The sequence below is a fragment of the Trichechus manatus genome, unplaced genomic scaffold (genome assembly GCF_000243295.1).
Source record: "Trichechus manatus latirostris isolate Lorelei unplaced genomic scaffold, TriManLat1.0 scaffold00008, whole genome shotgun sequence".
Taxonomy (NCBI): Eukaryota; Metazoa; Chordata; class Mammalia; order Sirenia; family Trichechidae; genus Trichechus; species Trichechus manatus.
This window is the reverse complement of record NW_004443944.1, coordinates 3,838,238-3,853,518: the sequence shown is the minus strand read 5'-3', so window position 1 is coordinate 3,853,518 and position 15,281 is coordinate 3,838,238. Positions and strand designations below refer to the sequence as shown.

The following is a 15,281-nucleotide window of genomic DNA, read 5'->3' as shown; positions in this document are numbered from 1 at the left end:
GGCTGAGTTCTTTATCTCTTCATTTGATGTTCTAGGGTTTCAGGATTGTTGCATTCTCTGTTTGGCTTAGTTTTTTGGATCTTTGCTGTGGAGGGACAGCGTGGTGCTTCTACCTAGAGTGCCATCTTGCCGGAACTCTAGAATATATTCTTTTGTGTCTAGCTTTCTGGAGATTTATCCATGTTGTTGTGTATTAGCAGGAGTTCATTCCTTTTTATTGCTGAGTATCATTTCATTGTATACCTCGATTTGTTCATCCATTCACCTGTTGATAAACATTTAGGTTGTCTCCAGTTTGGGGCTATTATAACTAAGGTTGTTATGACTATTCTTACACAAGTCTTTTTGTGGGCACATATTTTCATTTTTCTTGGTTAAGTACCTAGGGGTAGAATTGCTGGCTCATAACTTTATACAAAACTGCAAAAAAGTTCTCCAAAATGACAGTGCAATTCTATATGCCTACCAGCAATGTATTAGAGTTCCAGTTGCTCCACATCCTTGCCAACATTTGGTATTGTCAGTCATTTTCAGTTTAGTTGCATTAGCGGATGGGACATGTTATCTCATAGATTTAATTTGGATTTCCCTAATCACAGATGATGTTAACGACCTTATCATGTGCTTATTACCACTTCTTTTTGTTGTCTTCTTCTGTGGAGTTTGTTCAAATCTTTTTCTCACAATTTTAATTGGGATGTTTAGCTTTTTATTGATTTAATGAAGCTATTTAAATATTTAGGATACAAGGTCTTGGTTAGATATTGAGAATATTTTCTCCCTTTCTGTAGCTGTGTTTATTTCTCTAATACTATCTTTTAAAGGGCACAAATTTTTATTTTGATAAATTCAGTTTTATCATTTTTTACTTTTTATGTGTTATCAATTTTGTTCAAATAATTTTGGCCTACTCAAAAGTTGACTCGTACCACTCAACTTTTCAAAATGAGAAGAAACAGCTGCAAACATCCATTAATAATTGGAACCTGGAATGTACGAAATATGAATCTGGGAAAGTTGGAAATTGTCAAAAATAAAATGGCATACATAAAGATCGATACCCTAGGCATTAGTGAGCTGAAATGGACTGGTATTGGTCATTTTGAATTGGACAATCATATGGTCTACTATGCCAGGAATGATAACTTGCTGGGAAGGACAACTTGAAGAGGAATGGTGTTGCACTCATCATCAAAAAGAACATTTCAAGATCTATCCAGAAGTACAATGCTGTCAGTGATAGGATAATATCCATACACCTACAAGGAAGACTAGTTAATACGACCATTATTCAAATTTTCGCACCAACCACTAAGGCCAAAGATGAAGAAATTGAAGATTTTTACCAACTTCTGCAGTCTGAAATTGATCGAACATGCAATCAGGATGCACTGGTAATTACTGGTTATTGGAATGCAAAAGTTGGAAACAAAAGAAGAAGGATTGGTAGTTGCAAAGTGTGGCCTTGGTGATAGAAATGATGCTGGAGATCGCATTATTGAATTTTGCAAGACCAACAACTTCATTGCAAATACCTTTTTTCAACAACATAAACAGCGACTATACACATGGGCCTCACCAGATGGAATACACACAGTAATCAAATCGACTACATCTATGGAAAGAGATGACGGAAAATCTCAATATCATCAGTGAGAACAAGGCCAGAGGCTGACTGCAGATCAGACTATCAATTGCTCATATGCAAATTCAAGTTCAAACTGAAGAAAATTAGAACAAGTCCATGAAAGCCAAAGTACAACCTTGAGTATATCTCACCTGAATTTAGAGACCATCTCAAGAATAGATTTGACATGTTGAACACTAATGACTGAAGACAAGACGAGTTGTGGAATGACATCAAGGACATCATACATGAAGAAAGCAAGAGGCCATTAAAAAGACAGGGGAGAAAGAAAAGACCTAAATGGATGTCAGAAGAGATTCTGAAACTTGCTCTTGAATGTTGAGTAGCTAAAACAAAAGAAAAAGTGATGAAGTGAAAGAACTGAACAGAAAATTTCAAAGGGCAGCTCGAGAAGACAAAGTAAAGTGTTATGATGATATGTGCAAAGAACTGGAGATAGAAAACCAAAAAGGAAGAGCATGTTTGGCATTTCTCAAGCCGAAAGAACTGAAGAAAAAATTCAAGCTTCGAGTTGCAATACTGAAGGATTCTACAGGGGAAAATATTAAACAATGCAGGAAGCATCAAAAGAAGATGGAAGGAGTACACAGAGTCATTATACCAAAAAGAATTGGTCGACGTTCAACAATTTCAGGAGGTAACATATGATCAGGAACCCATGGTACTGAAGGAAGAAGTCCAAGCTACACTGAAGGCATTGTTGAAAAACAAAGCTCCAGGAATTGATGGAATATCAGTTGGGTTGTTCCAGCAAACGGATGCAGCACTGGAAGTGCTCACTTGTCTATGCCAAGAAATTTGGAAGACAGCTACCTGGCCAACTGACAGGAAGAGATCCATATTTATGCCTATTCCCAAGAAAGGTGATCCAACCGAATGTGGAAATTATCGAACAATATCATTAATATCACATGCAAGTAAAATATTGCTGAAGATCATTCAAAAGCGGCTGCAGCAGTATATCAACAGGGAACTGTGTCTTAGGCTGGATTCTCTAGAGAAACAAAACCAGTAAGCGTATAAATATATAGAAAGAAAGATTTATATCAAGGAAACAGCCCACTTGATTGAAGAAGCTGGAATGTTCCAAGTCCGTGGATCAGGATACAGGCTTCTCTCGATTCACATAGCCTCAGGGGCTGGCAAACCCAAGATCGGCAGGTCGCGGAGATCAGGACTTCCGCTCACAGTCTGTGAAGATCAACTAATCCCAAGATTGACAGGCAAGACCACAAGGCTTCTCCTAATTCACGTAGCTGCAGGGGCTGTTGAACCCAAGATCGACAGGTCAGAGAGCAGGGCTCCTGCTCACAGGCTGTGAAGATGGAGGAATCCAAAGATCTGCAGATAAGGTGATAGCTCAAGTTCCAAGAACCAGAGGTCAGATGAACAGGAGGCAGCCACTGCAGGATCCAGAGCAGCAAAAAGCCAGAATGTCAGCTTATATTCAGATGCAGGCCCCACTCCCAAGTAACTCCCTTTCAACTGATTGGCTACTCAAAGCAGATCCCATCATGGGAGTGATCACATGTAAACACTGAGAATCATGGCTCAGCCAGGTTGACACAATCTTAACCGTCACAAACTGCCAGAAATTCAAGCTGGATTTAGAAGAGGATGTGGCACCAGGGATATCATTTCTGATGTCAGATGTATCCTGGCTGAAAGCAGAGAATACCAGAAAGATGTTTACCTGTGTTTTATTGACTATGCTAAGGCATTCGACTGTGTGGATCATAACAAATTATGGATAACATTGAAGAGAATGGGAATTCTGGAACACTCAATTGTGCTCATGAGGAATCTATACATGGATCAAGAGGCAGTTTTTTTTAACAGAACTGCAGAACTACATGGTTTAAAGTCAGGAAAGGTGTGCGTGAGGGTTGTATCCTTTCACCATACCTATTCAATTTGTATGCTGAGAGAATAATCAAAGAAGCAGTACTACATGAAGAAGAATGGGGCATCAGAATTGGAGGAAGGCTCATTAACAACCAGCGTTATGCAGATGACACAACCTTGCTTACTGAAAGTGAAGAGGACTTGAAGCATTTACTGATGAAGATCAAAGACTACAGCCTTCAGTATGGATTACACCTCAACATAAAGAAAACAGAAATCCTCATAACTGGACCAATAAGCAACATCATGATAAACGGAGAAAAGACTGAAGTTGTAAAGGATTTCATTTTTCTTGAATTCACAATCAATGCCCATAGAAACAGCAGTCAAGAAATCGAACAATGCATTGCGTTGGGTAAATCTGTTGCAAAAGGCCTCTTTAAAGTGTTGAAAAGCAAAGATGGTACTCTGACGACTAAGGTGTGCCTGACCCAAGCCATTTGTTTTCAATCGCCTCATATATATGCGAAAGCTGGACAATGAATAAGGAAGACTGAAGAATTGATGCCTCTGAACTATGTTGATGGCAAAGAATATTGAATATACTGCCAGAAGAACAAACAAATCTGTCTTGGAAGAAATACAGCAAGAATGCTCATCAGAAGCAAAGATCTTGAGACTTCATCTCGTACACTTTGGACATGTTTTAATGAGGGACCTATCCTTGGAGAATGACATCATGCTTGGTAAAATAGAGGGTCAGTTAAAAAGAGGAAGACCCTCAACGAGATGGATTGAGACAGTGGCTGCAACAATGGGCTCAAGCATAACAACGATTGTGACGATGGCGCAGGACTGAACAGTGTTTTGTTCTGTTGTACATAAGGTCGCTATGAACTGGAACCAACTGAAAGGCACCTAACAACAACAACAATTGAGGTGTTGGTGAATAATACCGAACATACCATGAACTGCCAGAAGAACGAACTGATCAGTCTTAGAAGAAACACATCCAGAAAGCTCCTTAGAAGCAAGGATGATGAGATTTCAGCTCACTTACTTGGGGCAAGTCATCAGAAAAGACCAATTGCTAGAAAAGGACGTCCGGCTTGGTAAAGTAGATGGTCAGCGAAAAAGAGGAAAACCCTCTACGGGATGGAATGACACAACAGCTACAGCAATGGACTCAAGCATGTCGACAATCACGAAGATGGTGAGGGACCGGGCCACGTTTCATTCTGTTTACTTAAGGTCTCCACGAGTTGGAGCTGACTTGACAGCAGCTAACAACAACAACACCACTACCTGCCCGTTTACTGTTAGACCGTATTTATTGAGCACCAGTGGTGTTCCAGGAACTCTGCTAAGCATTTATGTGCATTATCAGTCCATCCTCATCACAGCTCCATAAGGCAGGCACTACCCTAATCCTTTATTTATATACTGCGAGACTTCTTCCTGTTGTTAGATGCCATCAAGTTAGTTCTGACTCATAGCGACCCCATGTACAACAGAAGAAAATGCTGCCTGGTTCTGTGTCATCCTCACAATGGTTGCTATGTTTGAGCCCATTATTGCAGACAGTGTGTCAATCCATCTCACTGAGGATCTTCCTCTTTTTCTCTGACCCTCTACTTTACCAAGCATGATGTCCTTCTCCACAGACGGGTCCCTCCTGATAACATGTCCAAAGTATGTGAGACAAAGTCTGGCCTTCCTTGCTTCTAAAGAACATTATAGCTGTACTTCTTCCAAGACAGATTCGTTCGTTCTTCTGGCAGTCCATTGTATATTCAATATTCTTCGTTAAAGTCGTAATTCAAAGGCATCAATTCTTCTTTGGTCTTCCTTATTCATTGTCCCGCTTTCACATGCATATGAGGCGATTGAAAATACCGTGGTTTGGGTCAGGTGCACCTTAGTCCTCAAAGTGAAATGTTTACTTTTTAATACTTTAAACTTAGATACTTAACATTTTAACATTTTTAACATTTTAAACTTAGAGACTTACAGAGGATAAAAAAAATTTCTGACGTTTACCCAGGTATAGTGGAGCCTGTCATGGAGCTAGGATTTGACTCTAGGCCAGCTGAATACAGAATAATTCTAATTTACAGATGAAGAAATTGAGACCCTGTGGCAGGTGCGATCCGTGAAGACCCTGCAATTCATGTAGAGTAGACAGCATTTGTTCTGTTCCCATCTTGCAACTAAAAGGAGTTTAGTTTTTAGTTCTGTTCGGTGGCTGAGTACCATCCTAATTTTGTATCTGTCTAAAGCAAACATCAGCAAACTGCAACCAGTAGATCAAACAGCCCCTTGCCTGTTTTTGTACGGTCCATGAGCTAAGAGTGGTTTTTATATAGTTGAAAAAATAAAAGAAGAGGATTTCATGACACGTGAAAATTATAACCAAAAAACCTGTTGTCATGGAGTCAATTCCGACTCTTAGCACCCCTATAGGACAAGTAGAACCGCTCCATAGGGTCTCCAAGGCTGTGATCTTTACAGAAGTAGATTGCCAGGTCTTTCTCCCGTGGAGCCACTCATGGGTTTGAACCACTGATTTTTCGGTTAGCAGCCCAGGGCTTAACCATTGTGCCACCAGGGCTCCTTGTGAAAATTATATGAAATTCAAATTTCAGTGTCCATAAAGTTTTCTTTGCACACGGCCCCGCACACTCCTTCATGTATTGTCTCTGGATGTTTTTGTTGTTACCATGATGCAGAGTTGAGTGGTTTCTGCTTAGACCACCCAGCCTGCAAAGCCTAAAATATTTTTTACCTGTCCCTTTACAGAAACCATTTGCCATCCGCTCGTCTAAGGAAGCTAATTCAGACAGCATTGCTATACTCTTTCAGTGGGATCATTAAAGCTACAACCTGCATTAGGAATGCGAAGGGGCAGGGGCCCCACGTGTGTTCAAGGATTGCCCTGTAACCCTGGGGGAGAATGACTTCAAATGTCCCTGTCTCCTGCATCTTCCTTCATCTTCCCATGTCTACTCCAGTGTGTTACAAGCTCCCTGAGGTACTAGTTAGTGGACATTGCATGTGACTGAGGGACCAAAGGCTGTTTAGTAGCCATGTGACCCAGGGCAAGTCTCCTCACCTCTCTGACCTCCACTTGCCTCATTAGAGAAGTGGGGTTATTTAATAAGGCCGATTTCCTAGGTAGGTTATGAAGATCAAATGAAATAACTGTGTTCAGGTATTTAACACCCTGTCTGGCACAGCGATGTTCAACAAATGCTTTCTCACCTCTTTTATTGCAAGCAGCAAGTGATGTCCTCTTTGGGAAGGCACTTTGTAAACTGAAAGGACAGCTGAAGGAAGGTAAAACTTAAAGTTATCACAATGACCCAATGTTCACACGTAAATGGCTTTGGATTCATTATAACCTCCCGTCTTTGAATAACTAATTTTATTTTGAAAACTTAATCTGTGCCTTTTGAAAAATTCAGAACAGTACAAAAAATAATAAAAAGTAAGTCTCCCCCTGTCTTAGGCTGAGTTATCTAGAGAAGCAAAACCAGTAAAGCATATATACATATGCATAGAGAGATTTATACTAAGGAAATGGCTCATGCAGTTGTAGAGGCTGGAATGTCCCAAGTCCATGGGTCAGGATAGAAGTGTCTCCTGATTCTTGTAGCTGCAGGGGCTGTTGAACCCAAGATTGGCAGGTCAGAGAGCAGGGCTCTTGCTCACAGGATGCAAAGATCAATGAATACCAAGCTTGGAAGGCAAGACAGAAGGTAAGATGCTAGCTCAAGTCCTAAGAACCAGAGGTCAGATGAACAGGAGCTAGCTGCTGGATCCAGAGGCAGCAAAAGCCAATGAGCCTTTCCAAAAAGTCCACTTCTATTTGATGTAGGCCACATGCCCAAGGAAACTCCCTTTCCACTGATAGTCTACTCACAGCAGATCCCACTATGGAGGTGATCACCTCATCATGGAGGTGACTGTCAAACTACATCGTAACTGCCAGACCACCAAGAATCATGGCTCAGCCAAGTTGACACACAACCTTAACGATTACACCCCCAGTCCCTTAGACTTTCTTCCCAAAGGCCAACACTGTTCTCATTTTTATATATTTCAAAAATCGGTCTCTGCATTAAAAAAAAAAAATTGGTCTCTGCACAGGCAAGCAAGCTAATATTTGATGTGAGTGCGTATATGCATTTGCGTGTGTTCTACACCCCTACCCTTTTTCATACCAGTGTGCACACACCGCAACCCCAGTCTGTCTGTCTATGCTTACTTAAAAATCCTATCTTGGCATTTACCAGAGAAATGTGCAAGAATATTTACAGCAGCACTATTTGTAATAACTACAAACTGGAGAGAACCCAAACATCCATCAACAGAAGCATGAGTAAAGACACTGTGGTATATTTATGCCTTGGAACACTATCCCTTAATGAGAATGAACGAACTACAGCTACAGGCCACAATGTGGGCAGATCTCATGGACACAATTTTGATTGAAAGAACTCAGCCAAGAGAGTACATGTTTCTAGAAGTCATCTAGGATATCAGAAGTTAGGATGGTGGTCACTCTGCATGGAGAGACACTGAGACAGCAGGGGCTTTCTGGGGTGCTGGTATTGCTTCATCTGCTGATCCTAGTTACACAAGTGTGTGCATTTTGTGAAGAAGCATCACCACTCATGGCTGGTGTAGATTTCTGCCAGTAGGATTTTCTTCAAGAAAATTCCTGTTAGAAATGTAAAAATATATACATTAGAAATAAGTTTCAGACCATAGGGATTTACCTCCTCCTCTTTCCTAGCCGTAGGACCTTTATCATGGGGCCAGATGGCATTTTTCTTTAGCCAGTGGCTCTCTGATGCACAATTAAGTTGTTCCCAGCTATTTGATGCTGGGTGCTTTTTTCCAAGGTAATTCCTAATCACCTCTCTAACCTAAAGCAAGTTGCTGTGAGCACAGATGGATGACACCTTGTTGCCTTGAATCAGTTCAGCCCTGCGGATGACAAGAGGGAGGTCATCCTGGTCCAGGCCACCTTCCAGGTGCTCAGGGCTCTGCCCCATCCTGAACCAACACTGGCATAACGTGGGGGATGCCGACTGCCCAGAGATGTTGCTGCTAATGGGTATTCCCATGCCATGGCACGATTCGCATGTTCTCATTGTCACGCATGCATGCTGAAGTGTTCTGAATATTAATGAAACAATTTGCAGCCTCCTTTGCAGGCTTAAAATATTCAACATCAGACGTACCGTTTTGTTTCCATTTCAGCCAAGTTTAATTTCTCTTAACCAGCTTTGTTTTTGTAAAGTAAAAATAATGTATAATTTCAGTGTTTAAATCTCAATTCTCAGCAATTCATGACAGATTGCAAGTGAATATGATTTGTTCGTTAACACTTAATGGGTTGAAATAATTTATTGCGCCAACATTTCCAGGAAAACGATGCCACTTGAGCAAAAGCAGAGCAGGAAATGTTACTTGTTTGTCTAATAAACTACCCCAGGGTGAATGAGTACATTAGCATTGCACAAACTTTGTGACTTATTCAACATCACTATTTATTATTAAAACTTTATCTGTTTCAACCCAGTGAACGGCTGCCTTGGGAGGTGCTGCTTGCAGCAACAACAACAAAATAAAGTTTATGCAATTTGCATAATACTGCACCAAGAATATTAGCTTGGAACAATATGAATCCCTGGATAATTTGCACAGCCCTTTGGTGTTTAATGTTGGTAAATATTTAAATAACAGCGAGCCAGTGTAATTATAAAGATTTCTCTTTCTAATCTGCCCGGGGTGTTCAGCTGTTGTACATCATCTTGATCACATGGTTTGGTTGGGGGAGGATTAAGGGCTGATGAAGAGACACTTGTTGCTGATGTTGGCAAGAGTGATGGAGCTGTAGAAGCATACACTAAGGAGTGGAGTCTGAGACGAGATGCTGAAGTCTTGCTTTGCATCTCTTTTCTTACTCTTTACAACAGCATCAAAGAGCCCTGGTAGTGCAGTGGTTAAGCACTAAGCTGCTAACTGAAAGGTTGGCAGTTTGAACCCACCAGCTTCTCCACTGGCAAAAGATATGGCAATCTGCTTCCATAAAGATCACAGCCTTGGAAACCTTATGGGGCAGTTCTACTCTGTCCTGTAGTGTCACCATGAGTCGGAATTGACTTGACAGCAATGGGTATAACTGTATTAAACTGGGTCCCACATAGAACAGGCAGGCAGGAGATGGATTGCTTGAGTTCTGAATCCTCTTTCATGATCAGAGTCTTTGCATACAAGAGGTAAGTCACACCCCAGGGCCTTTGCACATGCTGTTTTAGCTCTTTGAGTTGTTCTTCCTCTCATTGCCTGCGTATCTCTAGGTTATTACAGCTTACTCATCCTTTTGACTTCAGCTCAAACGTTGGCATCCTCTCTGTGACCCCTGGTCTCACTCAGTCTCCCTATTCTGCACCTTCCTGATGCTTTGCACTGCTCATTCAGAGCGCTTACACTTAGTCAGACGTTTCTCCTCTCCTCCAGACTCTGAGCCCCCGAGGGGAGGAACACATCTGTGTTGTTCAGTGCGATGACCCCAGGACACAGCACAAGGCAGAGCAAATAGTAAACACTGAATTCCATGTTCGTTGAATGACAGAGTGAATAAATAAATACTTACAGTAATCCACTTAAATAAACGTCTGTGTCGTCAATGAGCACATGCTATATTTACCTTTCAGATTAGACAAGTTAAAAAACGAACTACAATGCCTCGTGCTGGTGAGAGTTCCGGGACGTGGGAACTCTCAAATACTTCAAGAGGGAGCTTTAGCTGTGTGACACAAAAACCCTTAACGTGAGTAGTTTATTTTATTGTTTTTGGCTCAGCAAATACGTTTATAGAAATGTATCCTCAAGCAGTAATTTGGGGATGTGTGAACACATTTGGTCCCGAGGATATTCATCACAGTATTGTTTAAAGTTGGGAAAAATTGTGAGCAACCTAAATGGCCAACAAGAGGAGTTTAGCAGAGAGAGTTGCGATTCATCTAAATGATAAAAGACTATGATGCTGCTAAAATAATGATTTAGAAATATCTCAGTGACATGGAAAGAGGCTTATGATACACCCTGGAGGGAAGAAAGCAAATATAAAGCGTTAGGCAGCTAGGATTCCATTTTTGTAACAATATCCGTGAACGTAACTAGAAGCACAAATGTCAACACGGTAACAGAAGCTATTGTCTGTGGTTTGGTGGGATTTTGCTTTTAATGTGATACTTCCTCAAAATTAAAAGCAAAATGAAACATGTACACTTTACGTGTAGCTGTTGGCTTAACCCACACAGAGAGGAATGGACTTAAGTGACTATAAAAAATAATAACACCAACAAATAGTAATTTCACAGTATATCCAGTGGGAGATATATTAAGGGCAGAAAGACTGAAAAGAAATATTTTTTTCCTTTCAATAATTGTATTATTAATTACAATATGGTCATTGTTATTTAGAATCTATTTAAATAAATGCAGGAGGTAATTAATAAGAAATTATGTTGATGTCATCAGAAAATGAGAAAATCAGCCGTAAGAACGGCATGGCAGCGGCGTCTGATGTCCTCTATCTTCACAAGGGGGAAGGAGAATCAAGATTAACAGCCCAAGGCAGATTCCTACGAGGCAGAGGTCAGACATGTCTCCTCCCTCTGCCATCTTTACCAGTTCTGACACCAACTGTCCCTCCCGCAGCACTCTCTACTTGTCTGCTGAGTTCGATAATTCATTGCAATGGCTGCATAGAACTTACAGACAATACTCATGATTATGGGGTTTATTAGCGAAGTAACAAGTTACAATTCAGGTTCAGGAATGCTCAGGATACAGTTCTTCCATCAGGACAGCCTCTTCTCAGCCATGCCCACAGACAGGCCTCTCCCTGGCCCTCAGCCTCTGCCCTGCTTGGGCAAGTGTTACAAAGTTCTTTTAGCTCTGCTGATAAATGCCCTTAGGCACCGCACTCCACCAGTAAGCCCTGGCCTGAAGGCGCTCAGCTCTAGCTCATGGGCTGGGAAACCCATCACACCATATCCTGCCGGTCTCTTGGTTCTGCTGCCTATGCTGCTGCCTTTTCTCTGCTGCTGCTTCTCCATGTCTTGCCATCTCCAGTGTTACAGCTCTCTCTGTCTCTACTGGGTCTCGGAGGGTCTCAGTGCAGGGATATCAGGTCTAAAGGACGTGCTCAGCTCTTGGCCCTTCTTCCTTGGTGATGGTGGGATCTTCTCCTTCCCACCTCTGGGATGGCTCACTTTAAGCCTAGTGGGATGACAAAACTGACTAATCTCCTCGGTGGGCCACAATTACCTTATTTGCACAGTCCCACCTAATCACTTGGGTGGGAGTTATACTTACCGTGGCGAGAAAGGCCACACAAAAGTGATCCATCACACTGCATCAGCTTAAGAGAAAGACAGAAAGCTACGAAACAAAATAATTTAACAAAAAAAATGGCTACCTTAAATTTGAATTGGAAATCTCAGTACGGACTTGTGATGCCTTTTCTCTTAAAACACAGATTTCCTACCTCTGTCCACTGGAAAAGCTTGGAACCACGACCTAAATAGTAGCAATAAACACTCCTAGCATCTCTATTGTGATAACTAAACACCATTTCCTCCTAAAACAAGCCAGAGCTCCTTGGAGAAATGGCTGATTCCAGATCTGGGCCAGGATACGTCCAAGAAGGATCATCTTATCCTACTAAAGCAAACAAGAAAACAATAATAAAAAGCAAAGCTGAGGTCACGTCAAAGGGCTCAGAGCTGACTTGAACAGCATCCCACTGGCCAAAGCTGGGTGGCACACTGAGAGCATCAGAACGAGAAGTAACAGCAGTGGGTGGAAACACACCAGCTGTGTTAACATCCAAGAGTAAATGTGTAGTAGCAGAAGCAGCACATTGGTTTCTTTGGAAGGGTGACAGGGAACCAACTCACTCTTCTGAAAGCTAGCACATAAAGGGGAAGAATCAAGCTTTTTTTCTTTATTTTATGAACTGTACCTTAGAGGGAGGGGCAGTGGTAGTTCAGTGGTAGAATCCTTGCCTTCCGTGCAAGAGGTCTGGGTTCAATTCCCAGCTAATGCACCTCATGTGCAGCCACCACCCATCTGTCAGTGGAAATCTGTGTGTTGCTATGATGCTAAATAGACCTCAGCGGAGCTTGCAGACTAAGACAGACTAGGAAGAAAGGCATGGTGTCTACTTCTAAAAATCAGCCTATGAAAACCCAATGGATCATAACGTTCTGATCTGTAACCGATCACGGGGATGGTGCAGGACCAGACAGTGTTTCATTCTGTTGTGTATGGGGTTGCCATGAGTCAGAGGCCGACTCAACAGCAGCTCGCAATTACCACCACCACCTTGGAGTAACTAAATGGTTTACTTGGGAAGGTTTCTCTTTATATTGAAGAGGTCCAGCTCACAAATGGTGATGGAATGATAGGACCAGAAGTTCACCATTTTCCATCTGCGAGTGCAATAATGACTGCTGACGTCACAAAGACAGGAGAACACAAACACTATGTGGCTCCTGATGGGAGGGCATGACTCCACATATGGAATCTTCTGGCCAAAATATTGAATCTGAGTCTGTTCACAACACAGAGGAGAGAAAAACACATTAAATGAAACCAAAGAGATGGGGTCAGAAAAATCCAGACTATGGGAAACTCTATGACGTCTTCATCAAATCAACTGCAAAGAAATTAAAAGAGGGAGAAAGGGGGACCAATAGAAAAAGAGATTTATGAGACATATGAGCAAACTTCAAGATATGGCCTTGTCTGGATCCTAACTTGGATAGGTCAACTGTAAAAAAAGAAAGAGAAAGAGAAAGAGAGGAAGAGGAAGAGTAGGAGGAGGAGGGGAAGAAGGAGCATGAGAAAGAGGATATTTGGTGATATTATGAAGTTATGGTCAATTCAACATTTTTCACATGTACAATTCAGGGAGATCAATTACATCAATCATATTGTGCAAACATCACCCATACACACTGTCAAATTTTCTGTCATCATAAACAGAAACTCAGTGCTTCCTAAACAATGTTGAACTGGCAAATGTTGTGTTATCTATATTTTTACCACAGTAAAAAGAAGTTATTATCATCTGTTATCTGTCATATGGTATTGTGGTTATTTTTAAAAAATTCTTATCTTTTATAGACACATGATAAAATATTTCCAGAAAAAGATGTATGGCTTCTGGGCTGGGACATAACCAAGAAGGTACTGGATCATCTTATCCTACTGTTATGGATTGAATTGTGTCCCCCTAAACTGTGTGTCAACTTGGCTAGGCTATGATTCCCAGTATTGTGTGGTTGTCCACCATTTTGTGATCCGATGTAATTATTCTATGTGTTGTAAATCCTAATCTCTGTAATGTTAATGAGGCAGGATTAGAGGCAGTTATGTTAATGTGGCAGGATTAAATCTATAGGATTAGGTTGTATCTTGAATCAATCTCTTTCGAGAGATATAAGAGAGAAGTGAGCAGAAAGGAGAGAGGACCTCATTACCATCAAGCAAGAAGAGCCAGGAGCAAAGCTTGTCTTTGGACGCAGGGTTCCTGCGATGAGAAGCTCCTAGACTAGGAGAATATTGATGACAACGACCTTCCCCCAGAGCTGACACAGAGAGAAAGCCTTCCCCTGGAGCTGGCATCCTGAATTTGGACTTCTAGCCTCCTAAACTGTGAGAGAATAAATTTCTATTTGTTAATGCCATCCACTTGTGGTGTTTCTGCTGTAGCAGCCCCGCATGTCTAAGACACTTCCTAAAGAAATAAGAAAACAACAACAAAAAGAAAACCTAAGGTCATGTACAGCAGGTGCGGGCCTCTTTTCTGCTTTCGTCAATTTTTTCTGGTCCTTGAGACCCTTTCATCTTCAAGACTCCAAATGAGACTTGTATTTTCAATGCTCAGAAATTTAATTCTAGTACTTTATTGATTCTTACCTCAGCTCCGTTTGCTCTGTTTTCTCATTTTGTAATTCCCTGGGGCATACAAGGTATCCTGGTATGAGCCTATATTTCTCTTTTCTCCTCCAAATTCATCATTCAAGAATAATTCAATTACTTTGAATTAAATGAAATTGGTCCAAAGCAACTTCTGTCCAACAGGAGAAACACCAGCAATGGACATCAGCTAGATGTTACTAAATGGAGAGGTCTCTTAAACATGAAAACAAGCAAACAAACAAAAAAACACAGATCCTTCTGTTTTGCCAGAAATGCAGGTTAGAAAAGAAATCCAACAATCAGCTTTCATCCTATAGAGAAGCCGTGTGAGCAAAGAGCCTCACAATCACTGGAAATAATATTAAGTATTGGAATCAATTATATGAAGACAGCAAAGAATAATTCTATTTTCTTGGGCCAACCACTAATTGCTCCATAATGGTTTCAACACCCCATCTGTCATCACTGGGAGATACTAATGTAATGCTTTAGACCAGGGATTCGGCAGGACTGCTGGTTAATGAAGACACAGATGCCCAGGTGCACCTCAAAGTATGATATAAGACCTGGCTAATTTTTGAGTCAGGACAGTGGTTTCAGAACGACAATACAGATAAATGCCTCTACAGTTGCTATAACGAGAAGACAGCTAAGCAAATTGAGTTTGTTAAAACGGGTTACACTGGAACAGCCCAAACCTTATCTATGTTTTAATTAGCTTGTTTACAAGGTTTAATTCATCTATTTTCCCTAAAAGACACTTCTCTGGTCTTCCCTG

The 15,281-nt window shown here is 41.2% G+C and overlaps 1 non-coding gene across 1 annotated transcript; it reads left to right on the top strand.

The window, feature by feature from the left end:
* The first annotated feature begins 12,552 nt into the window (after window positions 1-12,552).
* TRNAG-UCC (transfer RNA glycine (anticodon UCC)) lies at window positions 12,553-12,623 on the top strand. The gene has a single exon. It is a non-coding gene; the product is annotated as a tRNA-Gly (tRNA).
* Window positions 12,624-15,281: the final 2,658 nt, after the last annotated feature.